Here is a 20,715-nt window from a genome sequence, read left to right on the forward strand (position 1 = left end):
GCAGCCCAGAGGCAAACATTTTTACCTGTTAAATCATCACTGTTACCACCATTTCCAAGTCTTGACTTCTTGATCACTGTGTCTTGGTTTTACAATTGTACCTATGATCTTATGTTTTTGTCTGTTTTGTTTTGGTCAACTTGACACAAGTTCAGTTCATCTGGGAACAGGAAACTTCAACTGAGAAGATGCCTCCAGCAGACTGGCCTGCAGCAAGTGTATAAGACATTTTCTTGATTCATGATAGATGGGAAGAGTTCAGTCCTCTGTGGGTGGTGCCACCCATTGGGCCGGTGGTCCTGAGTTGTATAAGAAAACAAACTGAGCAAGACATGGAGAACAAGACAGTAAGAAGCATTCCTCCGTGGTCTCTGCTTTGGTTCCTGCCTTGAGTTACTGCTTTGCTTCCCCTAATGATGGACTGTAACTTATAACCTGAAATAAACCCTTTCCTCCCTAAGTTGGTCATTGTTTTATCATAACAATTAAAAGCAAACTAGGACATTATCTATTTCCCTAACAAATGATGGTAATTTAGGTCTCAGTTTCTATTTGTCTACATCACAAGCCTCATCTTTCACATAAATATCAATTCTGTTAAATAACATTCACATTATTTTGACAGGTGAATATCCTGAGCCAGGTAGTACCAATCAAAAGTATTACTCTTTGCATTCTTCCTTCCTTTCTGTTGGAATTCCTGGCCACTCCTCCAGCTATATGACCGCACATGCACAGTTCAGTAGCCAAAAAGGGGCCTTACTTATGTGTGCTGCATGATCATATAAATTGCATGCAACATGATCACACAACCTATGCGCATGCATGGCATAGCTCCTTAAGCCCATATGCACATGTGCAGGGGAATCCTTAAGAATTGGGTGACAGACTCCTTCCCCCCTCTCCTCCCCCCTCTCTGTTCTCCTCCCCCTCTCTGTTCCCCTGCCCCCTCTCTCTGTGCACATGTCTTCCACAGGCCTGGTTACGCTCTCTTCTGTCCCTCCCTTCTCCTAATAAAACTGCTCTGATAATGGGTTTTGTTGTGCCTAGTGGCCTTTCTCACATGGTAACGGTGCCACTTAATGAATAACACAGCGCCTCGGCATTAAAACCAACATTTCCTTCCTTCCCCCCCCCCCCATCTTCCTTCCTTTCTTTCTTCAAGATGGGGTTTCTCTGTGAAATAGCCCTGGCTTCCTAGAATTCACTTTGTAGACCAGGCTGGCCTCAAACTCAACAGAGATCTACCTGTCTCTGCCTCCTGAGTGCTGGGATTAAAGGCGTGCACCACCACCACCCGGCTACTTTTTCCTTTCTCGAATAGCCTTTTTCTTTTCTTGGATTTAATTATTTTCTTGCTTTTAAAACACTGGCTTCAGTTTTCTGTCCCCAAACCATGCCCAAGGGATAACGTATCTCTTACTATGTGTCTTAGTCACTATTCTATTACTGTGAGAGATGCCATGACCACGGCAACTCTTATAAAGGAAAATATTTAATGGGGGGGGGGGCTTGTTTGCAGTTTCAAAGCCTTAGTCTATTATCATCATAGTGAAGAGCATGGCAGGTACTGGAGTAGTAGTTGAGAGCTCCATCCTAATCTACAGGCAGAGAAAGAGACACACTGGACTTGGCATTGACTTTTTTTTTTTTTAAGATTTATTTATTTATTATGTATACAGTGTTCTGTCTGAATATACACCTGCAGGCCAGAAGAGGGCACCAGATCTCATTACGGATGGTTGTGAGTCACCATGTGGTTGCTGGGAATTGAACTCAGGACCTCTGGAAGAACAGCCAGTGCTCTTAACCGCTGAGCCATCTCTCCAGCCCGGCATTGACTTTTGAAACCTCAAAACCCATCCCCCGTGATACACCCCCCCCCTACACACACATGCCTCCTAAGCAAGGCAACGCCTCCTAGTCCTTTCAAATAGCGCCACTCCCTGATGTCCAAGCATTCAAACCTATGAGCCCACAGGGGCCACTCTTACTCAAACCACCACACTGTGTTTAGACACTCTGTGAGTCTGATGCGTTTGCTGTTCCTGGGGGCCTCTTGTCCAGGAGCTCCAACCTCAGGCAGTTTGGAACAGCAGCTTTCTGTCTGATGCAGATGCAGCCTGGAATCCCCCCTAGCATCCTGTTGAGTATCCCTGGCCTTTTGTTCCCTGCATCCATCAGTCCCTGGGTGTCACATCATCCTCTTTTGCCATTATCCCTCTCTTGGAGCCTCACTGTCTCTATTATTTACTGAGAAAAGAGGCTTGGGGAGAGGTTTTGTGTGAACTTCATTGACGAAAAGGTCATCTTCTACCCGTCAATTTAGTAGGTTTAGTTGCCACTCCCTTTGGGAGCCGTTTTCCAACCGCCACACTAGGTGAGAAGGTTTTTCTCAGAAGACGTTGCTTGCCCTCTGCTGATGAGGAAGTCAATCAATCCTTGATTGTTTATATGCACAGTCAGCTTTCCACATCCAAGGGTGCACATTCATAAAGTCAATCAGTCGGATTGAAAATACTCAGAAAAGCTGGGCATGGTGGCTCATGCCTTTAATCCAGCCCTGGGAAGACAGAGGCTGGAGGATCTCTGTGATTTTGAGACTGGCCTGGTCTATGTAGTGAGTTCTAGGACAGTTAGGGCTGTGTACAGAGACCCTGTCTCATTCCACCCACCACTCCTCCAGAAAGAAAAAGAAAATTCTGGGAAAAATGGTCTGTGTCTGTACCAAACCGGGATTTTTTTTGTTTGTTTGTTTTGGCGGTGGCTGGTCATTATCTCTTAAATAATACAATGTAAAACCTGTTTACGTCACACTATGTTGGGTATTCTATGTATTTAGAGATGAGTTAAAGTATATGAGAGGATGCATAAGTGACATGCAAGCCATCATTTCTGTAAGGAATTTATGCAGCCTTGCAGGTCCTGAATCCACCTTTGGCAGGTACTGAGAGGCAAGTATAGTCTACCCTTCCTGCTCACTCAAAACTTTTTTTATTTATCTTCAGTTTCTTAAATGATGAAATGGCGTGGGCCTGACACATATCTACTAGGCTGGGAGTTTTATAAATCATCTGAATTGGGACACACATAATCTCTAAAGCCTTCATTATTCTTCCTAATTTTTTCTCCTCCGTGTCCTCCATTTTCTCTGTTCTCTTTCTGGAAATCTCTCTGTCTCTGTTTGTCTGTCTGTCTCTCCCTCCATTCTTTCCCTCTCTCTACCTCCCTTCTTTCCTCCCCCTCCTCCCCAGGCTCTTGCTTTGTAACCTAGGCTGGCCTTGAACTCACCAGAGCTGGCCTCCTGAATGATGGGATTCCAGTGTTCTCCTGTATGCCTTGTCCGTGTGGATCTTATCCAGATACTGACCTTCCTAAAATGAGCTTTTATGGCCGAGGGTCCGTTTTCTGTCCTTTATCTTTTGTTTACTCCTTGGGAGTTTTCTCCTCTTTGTTTACCTCCTTTTATTGAGGTGCCATTCTTGTAGTCATAAGTGTAGTTCCCAAGAGCTCCTTTTCCCTCTCTGAGATCATTTTGCCCCAGTGGCTTCCTCCTAGTTTCCTGACTGACGTATTTTCTCTGTCTCCGTGAAGACATTCACCTTGGTTTATTAGCCATTTCCTCCTGCCTCAACCGTTCTTGATTCATCCAAGTATCTCTTCTCAAAAGCCTGTTTACTTCAGTAGGGGTTGTCGGGCAGGCCGGCCGGGAGGTCAGGGCGTTGGCAGGACCTTTTCTGACTGGTGGCAGCGTTGGTGTTGGGAGGATGTTGGTGTTGGGAGGACGTTGGTGTTGGGAGGACGTTGGTGTTGGGAGGACGTTGCTGCACATTTTCATAGGGGAGTGTGAAATCTAATTTTATGTGCTGTAGAGCCCATTTGTTTGCTTTTATACCAGGCCAGACATTGTGAATGTATTTTATACATGCAGATGTCTTGTACAATATATAAAAGTAAAATACATACACACGTAGATCAACAAGCAAACAAGAAAGTAAGTAGGCTTCCCAGAGAAAAGGAATTCTGCTTGCGTATAACAAGGAAGTCTGCCTCAGTTTCCAACCTGTTGGCTTGTCCAAAGAATTTCAGACATCATTTCTTGCCCCTGTCTCTAGCTTCCATATCAGCCATATAGGCTTCAGACTTTCTAGCCCTCACAATTATTCAAGCCAAACACACACACACACACACACACACACACACACACACACACACACACACACACACACACACACTCTTTTGGCTCTGTGGAGAGCCCTGTCAGACACAGGGAGCCTCTGTTTTCTCTATATTTAGGCCTTGCCTCTTCTGCTGGCCAGATTTCTCTACAAAGATTCTCTTGGTCTCGTCACTGAATGTGCAGCCTGTTAACCAAGAAGGAGGCTGCAAGAGTTTGCCTAGTCTCTTGATTTTGTTGAGGTACCCCTCGGAATCACTCTGTCCAGAGAAAAAGAAACCTTTTCTAAAAAGTTACAACCTTCATACAGAAAAAGAAAGTAAATTACCACCTGAATTTGAGTTCATTAACTTCTAACATTACACTTAAAAGTTCTTGGATATATATTCTGAGTCTTTATCCTCAGTTTTCAAGTTGTTGGGCAGAGGAATGTGTTACATTGTGGCATTTTCGTTCACACTTCGTTCTTACTGGTTTTCTTCCCCACACAGCTTGCCCAAGTCCTTGTATCCACCATTGGATGCCTGCCTCTGCTCTCGTGGACTCCATCACTGTCTTTCTGTTTTCCCCTTAAGATCTCTTCTTCCCCTCATGATCCCCTTGCTAGTCTCATTACCTAGACTCTCTCTCTCTCTCTCTCTCTCTCTCTCTCTCTCTCTCTCTCTCTCTCTCTCTCTCTCTCTGATTTAAAATCTAGGGTCTTCATATGAGAGAACATGTGGCATTTGTCTTTTGAGTCTGGGTCTTTTTACTTCACATAATGATTTTTCCAGTTTTACCCATTTTCCTGCAAATGTCATAATCTAGTTTTCTTTACGGCTAAATACAATTATACCGTGCCTTTGGACCACAATTTCTTCATCTGTTCATCGGCCAGGGGATATCTAGGCTGGTTCCATTTCTTGTCTGTTGTGAATAGTGTAATAATACACATGGATGTGTAAGCATCTCTGTGCTGGGACCTCAAGTCCTTTGGGTCTCTGCCCGGAGTCGTATCATCAGGTCAGATGGTAGTCCTATTTTTAGCTTTTTGAAAAACGTCCGCATTGATTTCCATACTGGCTGCATACGTTTACGTTCCCACTAGCAGTGAATAAGGATTCATCTTTCTCCACATCTGTGCCAACAACATTTGTTGTCATTGTTTTCCTGATGTTAGTCCTGACTGGGATGAGCTGACGTCTCAAGTTAGTTTTAGTTTGCATTTCCTGATGGTTGAAGATGTTGAACACTTTCAAATATTTATTGTCCATTTATATTTCTACTTTTGAGACCTATCCCATTCATTAGCCTATTTACTGATTAGAAGATTTGGGGTTTTGGCTTTTTTGGTGGTGGTAGGGTTAGTTCTTTGTGTATTGTAAATATTAAACTCTCTGTTTAAAGTATAATTTTAAAAGCATTTTCCTCACTCTGTAGGCTGTCTCTTTATTCTTGTGATTGTTTCCTTCCTAGGCAAAAGCCTTTAGATTTCATTTTTTGCCTATGCCTGTATCTTAAAGTGCTTTCTCTGTTTTCCTCTACAGTTTCAGGGTTTAAGGCCTCATGTTAAGGTCTTTAAAGCACTTGAATTGACTGTTGTGCATGGTGAGAGATATGGTTCTAATTTCATTCTTCGGTTTGTTAATAGGTCGTTTACCAGGCAAGCAATTTCTCTATGTTGGTTTTGTCTTCTGATGCTTTGATGAAAGTATTTATCAGATATTAGAGTTTTCTTGTAGCGTTTTTGGTGTCTTTTAAGTATGGAATCATACCACTTGCAAATAAGGACAATTTGACCCCATCCTTCCCTAGTTGTATCTCTTTTCTTTCTCTTGTCTTATTGCTAAGCTAAGAATCTTGCTCTAGCTAAGATTCAAGCACTATACTGAGTGGAGAGAGTAAGAGCCCTTATCTCGGCCAAGTGGTGGTGCCCACCTTTAATCCCAGCACTCAGGTGGCAGAGCCAGGCAGATCTCTGTGAGTTCAAGGCCAGCCTGGTCTACAGAGGAGATCCAGGACAGTCACCAAAGCTACACAGAGAAGCCCTGTCTCGAAAAAACAAAAACAAAAACAACAACAACAAAAAAAAGAGCTCTTATCTCATTTCAGATTTTAGAGGAACACTCATAGTCCCCTCATTTGGTATAATGCTGGATCTAGGTTTGTCATGTGTAGCTTTATTGTACTGATGTATGCTCCTTCTAGTCCTAGTTTTTTCAGAACTTTTATGGTGAAAGGATGTTGAACTTTGTCAAATAGCTTTTCTTTGTCTACTGAAATGATCATGTGATCTCTGTCCTTCAATCTCCTTATTTGTTTTATTTCATCAGTTGATTTGTGTATGTTTCACCCACCTTGCATTGTTTGAAAAGACTATCTTGGTCATCATGTATGACCTTCTAAACGTATCTTTGCATCTGTATCCATCATGGAAATTGGTGTGTAGTTTTCTTTTGTTGTTGTTGCTATGTCCTTATCTGGATTTTATTACAATTTTTTTTTTTAATTCATCTTGCCCAGATGGCTCCCAAATTATGATAGTTTGTCTTAATTTGGGTTTTATTGCTGTGAAGAGACACCATAACCATGGCAGTGCTTACAAAGGAAAACATTTAACTAGGATGGCTTACAGGTTCAGAGGTTTAGGCTATTATTGTCACGGAGGGAAGCATGGCAGCATGCAGGCAGACATGGTGCTGGAGAGGTAGCTGAGAGTTCTACATCTGGATCAGCAGGCAACAGGAGAGAGTAACCCTGGGCCTGGCTTGAGCATCTGAAACCTCAAAGCCCACACCCAGTGACACACTTTCTCCAACAAGGCCACACCTCCTAATTGTGTCCCTCCCTATGGGCCTATGAGGGGTATTTTTATTCAATACTACATGGTTCAACTTGGAATTTTATTGCAAGATTTACATTCACTAGAAATCATACTTTGAATTTTGAGTTTTTGTTGCTTTTTCCAGAATATTGATATGTAGTAGAATAGGGTCTCAAGCCGCTAGACAGTGGCAGCCAGACACAAGTCTCAGAGAGTTGTGTAACCACAGGGAAAACAACTGAAATTTTACAGTATACTGTGCTCAACTCTCATATTCAGTAGGTGAAGTATACTACATCCATTTTCACATTCCGAACCTATGAGTCTATTGTATTTTAACCCCATCATAAGTTAAGGAACATGAACTCTGTCCAGTCTTAAGTTATTTTGTTTTATTTTGGACCCAGGACATTTTGCATGCTGGACAGTACTCTGACATTGAACCACATCTCCAGGCTTTCATTGTTGTTGGGTTTGTTTTTTCTCTTTGTTATTGTTGTTGTTGAGACAAGGTCTCACTGTCTAGGCTGTGTTCACACTCATGATCTTCCTTCTTTGGCCTCCCAAATGCTGTGATTCCAGGCATTCTTTACTGGAACCTTTGCTCAATAATTTTGTTTCTAGCCAGCAACTGAACCAATGTAGCTGGGACAATTTGTGTGCCTAGTCCTTTTACAATGTCAGGGGTCTAATCTTGACTGAAGAATCCTAAAACTGGAGACTCCCACAAAGGGGTCTCTATAAGAATATTCTTTGCCTACAAGCAAAAGATATACTTGAAGCTGTTTCAGTAGTAGCCGACTTATAGTCTCTTGTAGCTGGAACTCCAGGAGATGGAAATTCTAGATTTGCTCCCATGGGACCCCATACCACCATGAACAAGGTGCTTTCCTGTGTCTAGCTCAGCAGCTCAACATCCTGTGTGTGCAGTCAACAACACCCCCTCCCGTAGGTTCCAGAGGCTGCAGCAGATACCACTTGTGAGTATGAAGATGGCAAAGAATGGAGAGAATTATGTTCCTATGTGTATCTTCCTGTTTTTAACTAACAATAAAAAGGTTTTCCAGAAGTGCCCCCCAAAAAACATACCCTTAGGTAAGGACTGGGTCAAGGTCTCAGTAACTAAGCTTGTCTCTGACAAAAAAATAGACTACAGTGATCTCCTTGGTTGATAGCTGTCTTCTCTGAGCACATGGACCCAGAAACTCACCAGAGGGGTTGAGGTTGGGACTAGTTCTTCAGTAGGCAGTGAGTAATCTTGCCTGAGCAGGGTGTGGTTGTATATACCAGAATTACAGAATCCAGGAGGCTGAGGCAAGAGGATCAAAAGTTCAGGGCCAGTCTTAAAAAAATCCCCAACCATCATCATCATCATCATCATCATCATCATCATCATCATCACCATCTTGCTGGAAAGAGCAAGATTTGCTATTCTTTTCTTCCTATGCTGAACTCAGAACTCATGCTGATGAAGCATTAAAAGAGTTCCCAATAGGAGAAGATAGTTCTTACCTTTACTAAGGCCTATATACATCACAAGCCAGGTGGAAAGTGGTAGGACATGCTACCTTGCATTTGTCTTCCTATGAGGAAGCAATATTTGGTTTTAACCACCCACCTTCCAAAATATACTGAAATACTTGAGGCTGGCTCATAGTCCTGGAGGACAAGGTCAAGACACTCTGTTTAGTGATGGCCTTCTTGCTGGTAGTCATAAGACTGAAGAGCATCATGTGGCAAGAGATGGAGAGTGAGTTTATTAAGAGTTAGTGTGTGTATATATATGTGGGTGTCTTCTGGTCTCTTTCCCTTGTACAAGGTGACCAGGATGCAATCGTGGGGGTTCACTTTTCAAAGGTCCAACCTCTAAACACTATTGTCATATTAAATATGCATCCTCTTTTTACTTCACAGTGGGGATCACATTTTCTTTTTCTTTTTCTTGGAAAAGAAAAATATATGTGATGACTGTTCTTGGTTGTCAGTTTTACTACATCTGGAATTAACTAAAATTCAATCAGCTAGGTACACTTGTGTATAAGCAGATGTTTCCTGTCCTGACTTCCTGATCTCAAATAATCACTCAGAGGCTTATATTAATTACAAATGCTCAGCTGATAGCTCAGGCTTGTTACTTGCAATCTCTTATATTTAAATTAATCCATTTCTATTAATCTATGTGTTGCCACATGGTTTGTGACTTTACCTGTGCTCTAGCATGTCTTGCTTCTTGGGTGGCTGGCTGGTGTCACCCTTAACTCACCCTTCTTCTTGTCATTCTCAGTTTGCCTTTCCCGCCTAACTTCCTGCCCACCTACCAGCCTATCAGCTTTTTATTAACCAATGAGAGTAATACATATCCATAGTGTAGAAAAGGATTGCTCCACAGCACTTGTGAGGAATTTTTTTTCTTAATTAAGTCATACAAAGTGGGAAGACCCATTTTTAATCTGGATCTTTCAAAGTGGGAAGATTCACTGTTAATCCAGATATTTTGAGGTGGAAGATCCACCTTTAATCTGGACCACAAGTCTGCTAGAAGCCCACATAAGAACATGGAAGAGGGATGCTTGCTCTCTTTGTCTTCTCTCTCTGGCAAGTCCATTCTTTCACTGGCATTACAGCCTACTTCTTCAGGGATCTGGTGTATACTGAAGATTAGATTAGACATCTAGCCTCATGGTCTGAACAACTACTGGATTCTTTACCTTCCATTGGTAGGCCGTCATTGTAGGACTAGCTGGACCATATCCTGTAAGCCATTCTAATAAATCATAACCTGCTCTGCTTATTATGTAAGTTCTGTTCCTCTAGAGAGCCCTGATTAATATAACATAATTTTATTATGTTTTAAATGCACCCTGTTGAGTGTGTTTAATATCGGTCATGTGTACGTGTGTTTAGGGCTGACATCTTGGGATTAGATAACCTATCAGGAGGCTTGTCCCCAGGGAAGACTTCTTATTCTTCTCTCAGCAGCCATCGGTTGCCTGTAACTCTTTATCCAGAGGCGGGGCCTTATAAGATTTCCCCATCCACACTGGCTTGTCACTTGGTGTCATTATTTTTCAGGTTACTTTAGGACCATATTGTTGAGATGTCATGGGTACAACTTCTCTGTCATATATAAAAGACACTACCTCACATCAGACGTCTGGTTCTCCGGCTCTTAGAATCTTGCAGCCTTCTCTTGCAAGTCGTTCCTTAAGCCTTAGGTGTAGGGTTGTATTGTAAGTGGGCTCCTCATGGTCAGTTGTTCTCTGCATTTTGACCAGTCATGGCTTTCTGTAATGGTCTCCTTCTGCTACGAAACGAAACTTCTTTCATAAGGGATGGGGGAATCACCTTTCAACACAAGAACTCTTGGGTGGCATTCAGTGCATATCCCAGCTATAGCAAGAGGCAAAACAGAGAAAATCAGGGCCTACCTGACAGCAAAGGTATGTTCCCATCACCACCACCTTCATCATCATTGTGATGTTTATCATCATCTTTGTCGCATCAGGCACCTTTATGAGATGCTCACACCATGTTCCATGATGATATAATCATCCAGAAAGACACGACCTTAGCTTACCACAAATGATGACTGGGTCCCCTCTCACACGAATACCAACACACCGGTGGCTCCTGACATTAGAGCTAAAAGCTCCTGCTTTTAAGAATTTATAATCCAAAAGAATTGATTACATAGAGAAAACACTGGCAACACACAAAGGGATTTTTAAAAGTAAGTAGAACAGTTTAGCAATTTTCATTACTTAACTTGTCATAAGCAACTGTTGGGGAAGAAGAAGAGAAATTCTCGGAATGAGAAAACCGCCACCACTCCATAAATAGTTCTTAACTCCTCAGATACAGTTCTGCTACTGGATTAACTGATAATCTTTGACATAAGTAGCTAAATCGCTCCAAAAAGAGTTAGTGATGTCTGGGATGTAGATAGTATTAGAGTGCATGCCTAACACACAAAAGGCTTTGGGTTGAGTTCCCAGCATTGTAATAGTAATAACAATGGCTATAACAAAGTATGATTTCAGGCTTGTCCATTTACAAAAGTTATTTATTTGCATGACTATGAAATAACAGGTCTGGATCAATGCCTTTTTCACTGCTTGCAATTAAAACATCCTTAACAAAATTATAAATAGCAAAATTAAATCAAATTTCTTATTTGAAAGTCAGTCTATTTTGGTACAATAACTCTACTAGATGTAATTACATATTACAATATTTTTTTTCTAATGTGCCCTCCCCCCAAGCTACATACATTACCACAAATAGAATGAGGAATGTGATTTCCTGGCAAATAGAATTAAAACAGGAAAATCTATGAAGTGTGGAGCATTTGTTCTGTCATTTTTATCTATAATGAGCAAAACAAAAATTTATGTCTTAAAGATTTTTCTTCTAAATTTAAAATACCTCCAAACCAGATAACACTGTTATATAGAGCTATTCATTTGAGTCTCTTGTTGTCCCAGGATTTTTAAAATAGGCAAAACTTGGGACTATGAACAGTAATAGAGATCTTTCCTAGTGTTCACAAAGCACTGGGTCCAACCCCCAGGGATTCAAAATACGTAAATAAAATACACCTTGTTTTCATGGGTTCCTTCGTTACGTTTTTGCTTTCTCTTCCTCTCTCCCTCCCTTCTTCCTCTCCTCCCCCCACCCCTCCCTTTTTGGGGGATTTTTCAAGACAGGCTTTCTCTATGTAGTCCTGGTGACAGGAAAAGATAAAACTTTATTTATACTTTTAGCAAAAGAGTGGAGACTGGAAAAGGTTTATTTGGCTCACACTTGCGTATCACTCTTGATCATGGAAGGAAGTCAGGACAGGAACTCAAACAGGGCAGGAACCTGGAGGCAGGAACTGATGCAGAGGCCATGGAGGGGTGCTCCTTACTGACTTGCTCCTCATGACTTGCTCAGCCTGCTTTCTTATAGAACACAGGGCCCCCAGCCCAGGGTTGGCACCATCCACAATGGGCTGAATTCCCCTCCATAGATCACTAATTAAGAAAATACCTTGCAGCTGGATCTTATGGAGGCATTTTCTCAATTGAGGTTCCTTCCTTTCAGCTTGTGTGTCAAGTTGACATAACACTAGCCAGGACAGGCAATGCCTCTAAATTTATGAAAGATTTACCTAGCCTATAATAACAGTGGGGGAAATACCAGCTACATGGTAGCCCCTACGGAGTACTGCATGCTATGTCATGAACATGCTGCATCTTAGCAGCCCAATAATTATTTTAAGCTAAAACCCCCAAAGAATCAATGGCTTAAAAATACTTAATTTCAGCTTCTTTTACTGCTGGGTGCTGGTGGCGCACACCTTTAATCCCAGCACTCAGGAGGCGGAGGCAGGCGGATCTGTGTGAGTTCGAGGCTAGCCTGGTCAACATAGTGAGTTTCAGGACAGCCAGGACTACACAGTGAAACCCTGTCTCAAAAAACCAAAACCGAAACAAAAATAAATAAAACAAAACAAACAAAAAACCATTCTTTTACTGATTTGAGCTGCACCTTCTAAAAATTATAGTTATCCTAAACCTCTTCACAGTAGCTTTACATCTTGATGGAGATGAACCATGAGCACAGCAATGAGGAATCAGTTAAACTATCTGAAACTCCTGGCTTTCCGTTTTCCTCCTGTAGACGCTCTTTCTCCAACCTCCTCTTCCCCCATGTGGTTGTAAACCCTTTTCCCTAGCTGTGTGGGGGGCCATTGCATCTAAAGGCCCCCATGCACACACATGCACACAAATGAGACTCGTCTCTTCTCTTCCTCTGTCTGTGGTCAATTAAATACAGTGCCCTCCTCCATGCACACACAGACACAGAAAATGAAACAGCTTTTCCTATTGACAGTATCATCCTAACCCTGCCACCACCCTATCCTTCTCCCGTGACTCAGGTGAGGAAACTGAGCCTTGCAGATGTTCAGAAAATGTCCCATGGTCACACAGTAGTTACGCTGCAAAGGTGGGCTTTGAAGTTTGCGTTCTGATCCTGTGAAAAAAGGATCACCACAGCCTATTGTCCTGACATGCTGAGACAGGACGCCAGTGTCCTGGAATAGCCAGGCAGTTGATGCTACTTCCCTTTTCCCTGTGGATGCTTGGAAGCATCAGCTTGGTTCAAGATAACTCAGGAAAAGTTTACAGAGGAAATCCACATAAAGGCAAGAATCAGCGGAGTGTTGTACTTACACAGACTGTAGTACCTGTGGCCAGACATCAAGTGAGGAGGAAAAGGAAAGATGTGTGCGCACCTACATATAATCGTGCACCTGCTTTGAGGCTCAGAGACCCCCCTGAAAGACTGTAAGTGGACCAAAGATGCTCAGCCTCTTTCTGACCTTAATATCCAGCATAGCACAAATGCCTCCCCAGTCTCTGCCTCCAGGAAACTCTCTGGAATGGATCTAAATAAAAGTGTGCTATTTTCAGAATCATTACTTGTTATTTTATTAATCTTACTTTAATAACTATAAAGTTATTTTTAAAACGGTTTATTTTTTTTCATATTCATTTAATTTATACAGTGTTTGATACTGATAAAGATTCTAATAAGAATTTCCAACCTTTTGACATTGTGACATGATGTTATCAACTACAAAAGTGTTAGGCCACATTCATAGCTATTCTGGGACACGCCTGCCTATAGCTTTATCATTAGTAATAATAATTATAATAATATAACCTAGATTATAGAAAATCAGTTATGTTTAGTCTACCAGGAAAGTATCTCTGTACTGCGGTCTATCTGAGTTCAAAGTAAATGAACGGCCACAAAAGGTGGCAACCTCTGTGTCATCTCCCAGAGGCTGCATCTGACTTGCTCTTCTCTTAGCTCTTGCTTCTTTCCTTCTTGACATATAAAAACACCAGCCTGGAGAGACGGGGGGATATTACCTACTTGTATAATCTTGAATATAGAGGGAAAATCATAGTCAAATAAAGTTACCAGGATACCGATGAATGCCTACAAACAGAGATGCAATTGCCGCACTAAAGGAAGAATCTGGGAGTGTCTTCAATTGAGCCATAGCTTCCATGCCCCCGGGGCTGCTCTACAGAGGCAGTTAATCGTCTGCCTGCACAATCAGATCGATGCTCATGACCTTTCTCTTCTGTTGTCTTTTCCTTTTGTGGTTCCCTCTATCCCTATAGTTGAGAGGAAGACAGTGGAATCGTTTCCTTGGGGTGGGGAGAATTCATATAAAACAGTAACATGTTATGTGCTATTCGAGTGGAGTTCTCTAATAAAATTATGATTAGACAGTGTAAGGGTAAAGCTTATCACAGGTATCATTTAGAGTCTTAAACATACTCACACATCTTTATCCAATTGACTCGTGCCCATCATTGTGTAATAGAGAGTGTGGAATAAATCACCCCTGGATGAAGGAAATACCTGTTGTTACATCCAGGAGAGGTTGAGATGGGGGATATGGTGAATGAGCTGTTGAACTTTCACAAGTGAGTTCCCTGAGAAAAATATCTAATATTACCTGGAACGTAGAATTGTTATGTGTCTATTCATAGGTCCCCAAATTCAATTTGAAACACTCAAGACCTGGTGGTTGTCTACAACCCTTTGGTGTCATCGCAAACTGAACCGACTGTGAGGAAGTCTGGGAGCCATCAAGCAGTCTTTGTGCCTGCAGGAGAGGCCCGCAGCGCTGGCCTTCTAGAGTTTCTCTTCCAGGAGACAGCAAACAATCCCTCCCTTAGCTTGCCTCTCGAGTTAAAAGGAGATGGGAAGTGTGAGGCGAGTCAGGGAGTGCTCTGGCAGGGTCAGGGGCTGAACTTGAAACCCATCCAACAGATATGGGTCAGTGTAGACTGTGTTTAAAAGACAAGCCTGGACCTGGAGTTCCTCAGGTTTCAGGAACACTGAAGCACCTTGCTTCTTGCAGTCCACTGTTCTGACAGCAGCTTGAAGTTTCTTCTGGCTGTATCCTTCTCGGCCAGGACTGACGATCTTTGTGATTTTTCTAGGTCCTTTTTTTTTTTTTCCCAACAAAGGCCTTTCTTGCCTTTGTCAAAGGCTGAGCGTCCCCTCTCTGAAGACTTGTAGCACGTGAGTCTCACCCTAAAGCATTTGCTGTATGTACAGCACTTGCTATATAGGTTCATGGGGATCATTTTTTTTTTTTTTTTTGTGGGAATCACTCTGTTGGCAGTGCAATAAGAAGAGAACAGAGAGGAGGATACCAATAGAAAGCTCTTTGAGGCCGGGCGGTGGTGGCACACGCCTTTAATCCCAGCACTCGGGAGGCAGAGGCAGGTGGATCTCTGTGAGTTCGAGGCCAGCCTGGTCTACAGAGCGAGATCCAGGAAAGGCGCAAAGCTACACAGAGAAACCCTGTCTCGAAAAACCAAAAAAAACCAAAAAAAAAAACCAAAAAAAAAAAACAACAACAACAAAAAAAACTCTTCAAGGGCAAAGGTGAAGAAAAAAGGCAGAAATCCTGTGTATGTAGAAGAGACCGTCAACTAAGTCAACAACAGCATTAGACTTGGCTATCAGTTATGCACTTATGAAGCAAGGTGGGGGGTGTAACTTGAGATGGTTGTCTGGTGGTAGGGCCACGTGCCATAGGAGGGACTGTAGAGAATGTGGAAACCGAGACATGAGACAAAGAGCACTAGTTTATCACTGGGCATGCTGAGGTTGAGATTCTGTAGGACTTAGATGGATACAGGATTAGTATCCTCAGGTATAGTGGATAATGGACCCCTAAAATAGTCAATGGGATCTTGGAGGAAAGTAGAAGACCCAAATAACCATACCATGAAAGAAGCAGAAATTTTGAAAAGTCATCAGCATTTAACACCCACGATGCCCTGGGTTCAGTTTTCAACACTGACCAAATGAGAAAGACATTAAGAACCAAGGATAAGGTCTGTTTGGAGCTGTGACTGCGGGTCTCTGTTCACAGGATGGGGATTGTGAAAGTTGTCAAGAATAAAGCCTGCTTTAAGAGATTCCAAGTGAGAGCTAGAAGGCGGTGAGAAGGTAAAACTGACTACTATGCTCAGAAATGGTGATCCAGGACAAAAATAAGTACAGCACACCCAAATACAGGATGGTAGTTCGTGAAACTAACAGAAATATCATCTGCCAGATTGCATATACCCGTATAGAAAGGGATATGATAGTCTGCGCAGCATATGCACAGGAACTGCCAGAATACAGTGTGAAAGTCGGCCTGACAAATTATCCTGCAGCCTACTGTACTGTCCTGCTGCTGCTGGCCCGCAGGCTTCTCAGTAGGTTTGGTGTGGACAAGATCTATGAAGGCCAAGTGGAGGTGACTGGAGATGAATACAGTGTGGAAAGCATTGATGGTCAGCCTGGTGCCTTCACTTGCTATTTGGATGCAGGTCTTGTCCTGACTACAACTGGCAATAAAGTTTTGGGGCCCTGAAGGGAGTTGTGGCTGGAGGCTGTCCATTCCTCATAGCACCAAACAATTCCTGGGTTATGATTCTGAAAGGAAGGAGTTCAACGCAGAAGTACACCATAAGCACAGCATGGGTCAGAACGTTGCAGACGACATGTGTTCCATAATGGAGGAAGACTAAGATGCTTATAAGAAACCATTCTTTCAGTTCATAAAGAGTATCAAAACTCCAGACACGATGGAGGAGATGCATAAGAAAGCTCATGCTGCCATCAGAGAGAATTGAAGAAGAAGAGGAAGAAGAAGAAGAAGAAGAAGAAGAAGAAGAAGAAGAAGAAGAAGAAGAACCAAGGATAAGGTGACGCAACACCCAAGAGCCTTGGAAACGAATGGTGACTGGCAGGAGCCATCTCTGTGGGATGAGGAAGCCAGAGCCAGAGGATGTGGCTTAAGGAATGAATGGTGGGTGGAAAAGTGAAGGAAGGGAGCAGTCTCCTTGTCTCCTGGGGTTCCAAAGTAAAGGAGAAAGGGTGCTGGAGAGGGTCGTGCCAAGTGTCCAACGGGAGCCAAGAAGAGAGTCAATGTTGTCATTCATGGAGGGTAAAGGACTCCAGGACGGGAAGAGAATGAGGTTCTGGGCAGCCGGAGGTCCTTGAGAATCAGGAAGGAACGGGCTGTGACCATGGAAGGAGGAATTCCCATGTAAGAATTCAGGATGGATGATGCTATGAGACCCCAAAATCTGAGGAAGAGGACAGGTAGAGATCCAAAGACATGGATCAGAAAGCACATCCAAGTACTGGCTTCTCTTTTTTTTCTCAACAAGGAAAAAAAAATCACCAAAGTTTTACCTCTTCAGGAGCTCAGGAGTGGGAAGGCAACTTGAGGAGAGGGAGAAGGTGTGTCTTGCGGTGCCGCCCCTCCCCGATAGCTGTGCTTCTGATGTTCTTGGGTCTTGGACTGAGAATGTTCACACAGTGGCTGTCCTTTGCCACGGTCACCACTGTATGAGGTGGTCGTGGGTATTCCCGTTTCACACATGGGGCCAGCTGGGCCTCAAGTAGGAAGTGCCAAGTCTAGGAGGGTGCCCTAGCAATACCTGCCAAACAAATGGGCTACGTAGACTGCATTCTCCAACTCGTTACACCTATGTGTGATGCTTCTCTCAACAGAAGTTTTGCTAGTGAGTCTGTTCACATGTAGTCTTGAATCAGCAATAAGCTAAAAAAAAAAAAAAAAGTCACCATATGAAAAACACAAAAAGTGGCTGGACAAGGAAGTGCCAGGGCTACTGTATTTACTCCAAACAGAAATGCTACTTGCCTGGTTATGACTGATTGGGAAATGAGGTTTAATTGGACAAAGTCCTTGAAGCTCCTAAGTCCAGCACTTCCAGCAAGGACCTCCCCGTGTGCAGGAGCATTGGTATTGACGTGTGCTCAGTTTCTGTGCTACCGTGATTACTATCTGGATGAAAATTCCTGCCAAAACATTTCACTGAACGATTTACAATAGGCTTTCCAAGGCTCTAACTGAAGGGCAGCAGCTGATGTCAGCGTGAGCGTGCTAGCATTCACCAGTTCATCCGGCTGAATAAAAAGTAACCAACGGTGTCTTTGGGAACCCTGCAGGTTCTTCATAGTTGTAAGTCAAAATCTACTGTGTGTTCTTCTCACCATTATGCCAGCAAAAGAGAATTGTGCAAATAAAAAAAATGTCATGTAGTGTACAGATAGGACAATGGACTCCCAAGTTCCTGTGGGCAGGTATTTAACTTTCCCCAGTAGTCATTTCAGAGAACCGGACCAATGTTTGGTACACAATGTGGGGTAAAAATTGCGTGTTGAATTGAGTCGGACGGCATCAACATTACAGGTGGCTTTTTTTTTTCTCTCCTAGAGCCGAGCACAGAACTGTCCCTGGAGGACGCTGTGCGCATGAACACTCTTAATTCATTATTGAAGTTCTGGATGAATTATTAATCCTGGAGAAAAATCCAAAGCAGGAGTTGTCTGTCATTGCCGTGGGAGGAGAATGGGTAGTAACCCATTTAGGTAGTTTTCCTACATCATCACCCCCTTTCCCCTCCTCTGGTCTTAGATTTTGCTGCTCCCCGAAGCTGTGGCCGTCATTCTCGTTCTGTCCCTGACTTACGGTTTGACCTCAAGATGAGTCACTTAATCTCAGTTTAGTGCTTGTTTCCCTGTCAGTGAGAGCAGCCAAGGGGGCCTGACTGTGCAGCCAGCAAATAACCAGGCCTAAAAACTGACTGCATTACTCAGTGCCATCCATCATTTCTGTAAGGCCAACGGAAATGAATCACAGACACAAAGCCCCAGTGGGCTTCCCCAACTCCTTCCAAATGAGCCCTTTGGGGTGACTAAGTCAGTGTAGAGTGCAGTGAAGGGGAAAAGATGGGGAGCTGGTGATGACCGCCCTAAACCCAGCAGGGAAAGTCTGGCCACAGAGGGCAGGAGCAGGATAGAGAAACAACTCTGACTGTGAATAGCTTGCACCCTTGAAGAGAACCCACCAGCCTCTGCTTTTTCGTAGATAAACACGAAAGACAGCATGTGAGCTCTCCAGCCCTTGGCACTTAAATTCAATATGAGATACACACACACACACACACACACACACACACACACACACACACACACACCATAAAGCCTACAGGAGCAATGTGAAAGAGGGCCATGCAGTGTGTCTCATAGGTTGGTGAGTGATGAAGGATGAATCGCCCAAAGAGCAGAGGCTGAGGTGGGGTTCCCTTACCTTGACTCCTTGTACCCTAAGTCTGTTTTCCCCAAGGAGTAAGAAGATCCACAGAGATGAAGGCCCACATCCCTATGAGAACAATCTAGAAAGGTCCAGGGTAGATAACACACCTTCACTACAACAGAATTAAGAGAGGACCACAGAGTATGATCCATTGTCATGGATGTGGTCATAGCCCTGAGAGGGGCACAGGACAGTTGGAAACCTTGCAGACACTGCATTAGCTAACCAAGGTTTAGAACAGGGGCCCCAGCTAATCAGAGGGCAAACTTGAAATGTGTCCACATTGTCTTCCTAGGCATGTTTATATGCAGGGTTCTCCAGGCACCAAAAGAATTCCTTTGAGTCTGCATCAGCTTGCAGCTCAGCTCACAGCATTGTCTAGGTAACAGCAGGAATTGATGGGCACTTCCATTACACATAAAAGCCTCTAACATTTTATGTGCAACACTGTAAATCTTATCTGTAGCATCCAATGTGACTGATGAGACAGGTCCTCACCGCAGCAGAGTATCTCAAGAATCTCACGTGTAACAGTAGTTTAAGAATATCTTTGTTTGCTGACAGTATTTAAAGTTATGTAAGCCATAGTAGGAGTCAATAAATATGCAATATCATAAAACATTAAAATCATAAACAGTGCTTTGAGAGAAAAGGTAATTTCTCAATGTTTAAAAGGGAAAAAAAGAAAGCAATAATATACTGCATAAAAGAACAATCCAGGGGCTGGGCAGGTGTCTTAGTCACTAACATTCTTGCCACGCACACATAAGGACCTGTGTTTGACTCCCAGAACCCACATAAAAAAGCCAAGCATGGGCTGGAGAGATGGCTCAGAGGTTAAGAGCACTGACTGCTCTTCCAGAGGTCCTGAGTTCAATTCCCAGCAACCACATGGTGGCTCGCAACCATCTGTAGTAAGAACTGGTGCCCTTTTCTGGCCTGCAGTCATACATGCTGTATACATAATAAATAAATAAATCTTTAAAAAAAAAAAAAAAAGCCAAGCATGATGGCCCACTTTCTAATCCTAGCACCAATACCAAGACAGATATATCCCTGGGCCTTGCCATCCCTCCAGTGTATCCTAGTTAGGAAACTCGGGCCAGTGGAAGATCCTGTCTCCAAAACAAACAAAGAAAAAAGTGAATGGAACCTGAGGAATAACTCAGATGTGTCCTCTAGACTCCACACACCCGTGTATACACACACACACACACACACACACACACACACACACACACACACACACACACACACACACACACACACACTATTCCCACAGAGCTGTACTGAGCACCGAGAAAGCCCTTGGTGGTCTCTATCAATATTTTAAGTCTTGTAACTAGTTATCAGATTGAGACTTTTATTCCATTCATTGGTCAAGGTCCATTCAAATAAAGACTGGCTTTAGGTTCAAGTACAGTGGATAGATCCTTCAACTTCCTGTTGGAGACAATTGAGATCAGATCCAATCTAGTTACCTGCTTTTCAATTTGCTCCTCTACTGTAGGTGTTCAAGGGAAGGGAAGGGGC

At 43.0% G+C, this 20,715-nt stretch overlaps 1 protein-coding gene and 1 pseudogene across 1 annotated transcript in view; both read left to right on the forward strand.

Moving 5' to 3' along the window:
• The window catches only part of LOC128107150 (60S ribosomal protein L5-like), a 45,065-nt pseudogene extending 24,884 nt beyond the window's left edge, over positions 1-20,181 (forward strand).
• The window catches only part of LOC128107869 (translation initiation factor IF-2-like), an 82,246-nt gene that overhangs the window by 26,367 nt on the left and 35,164 nt on the right, over positions 1-20,715 (forward strand). The gene's annotated exons all lie outside the window — the stretch shown is intronic.

This window comes from Peromyscus californicus, unplaced genomic scaffold (genome assembly GCF_007827085.1).
Source record: "Peromyscus californicus insignis strain IS unplaced genomic scaffold, ASM782708v3 Scaffold_12__1_contigs__length_115047231, whole genome shotgun sequence".
Taxonomy (NCBI): Eukaryota; Metazoa; Chordata; class Mammalia; order Rodentia; family Cricetidae; genus Peromyscus; species Peromyscus californicus.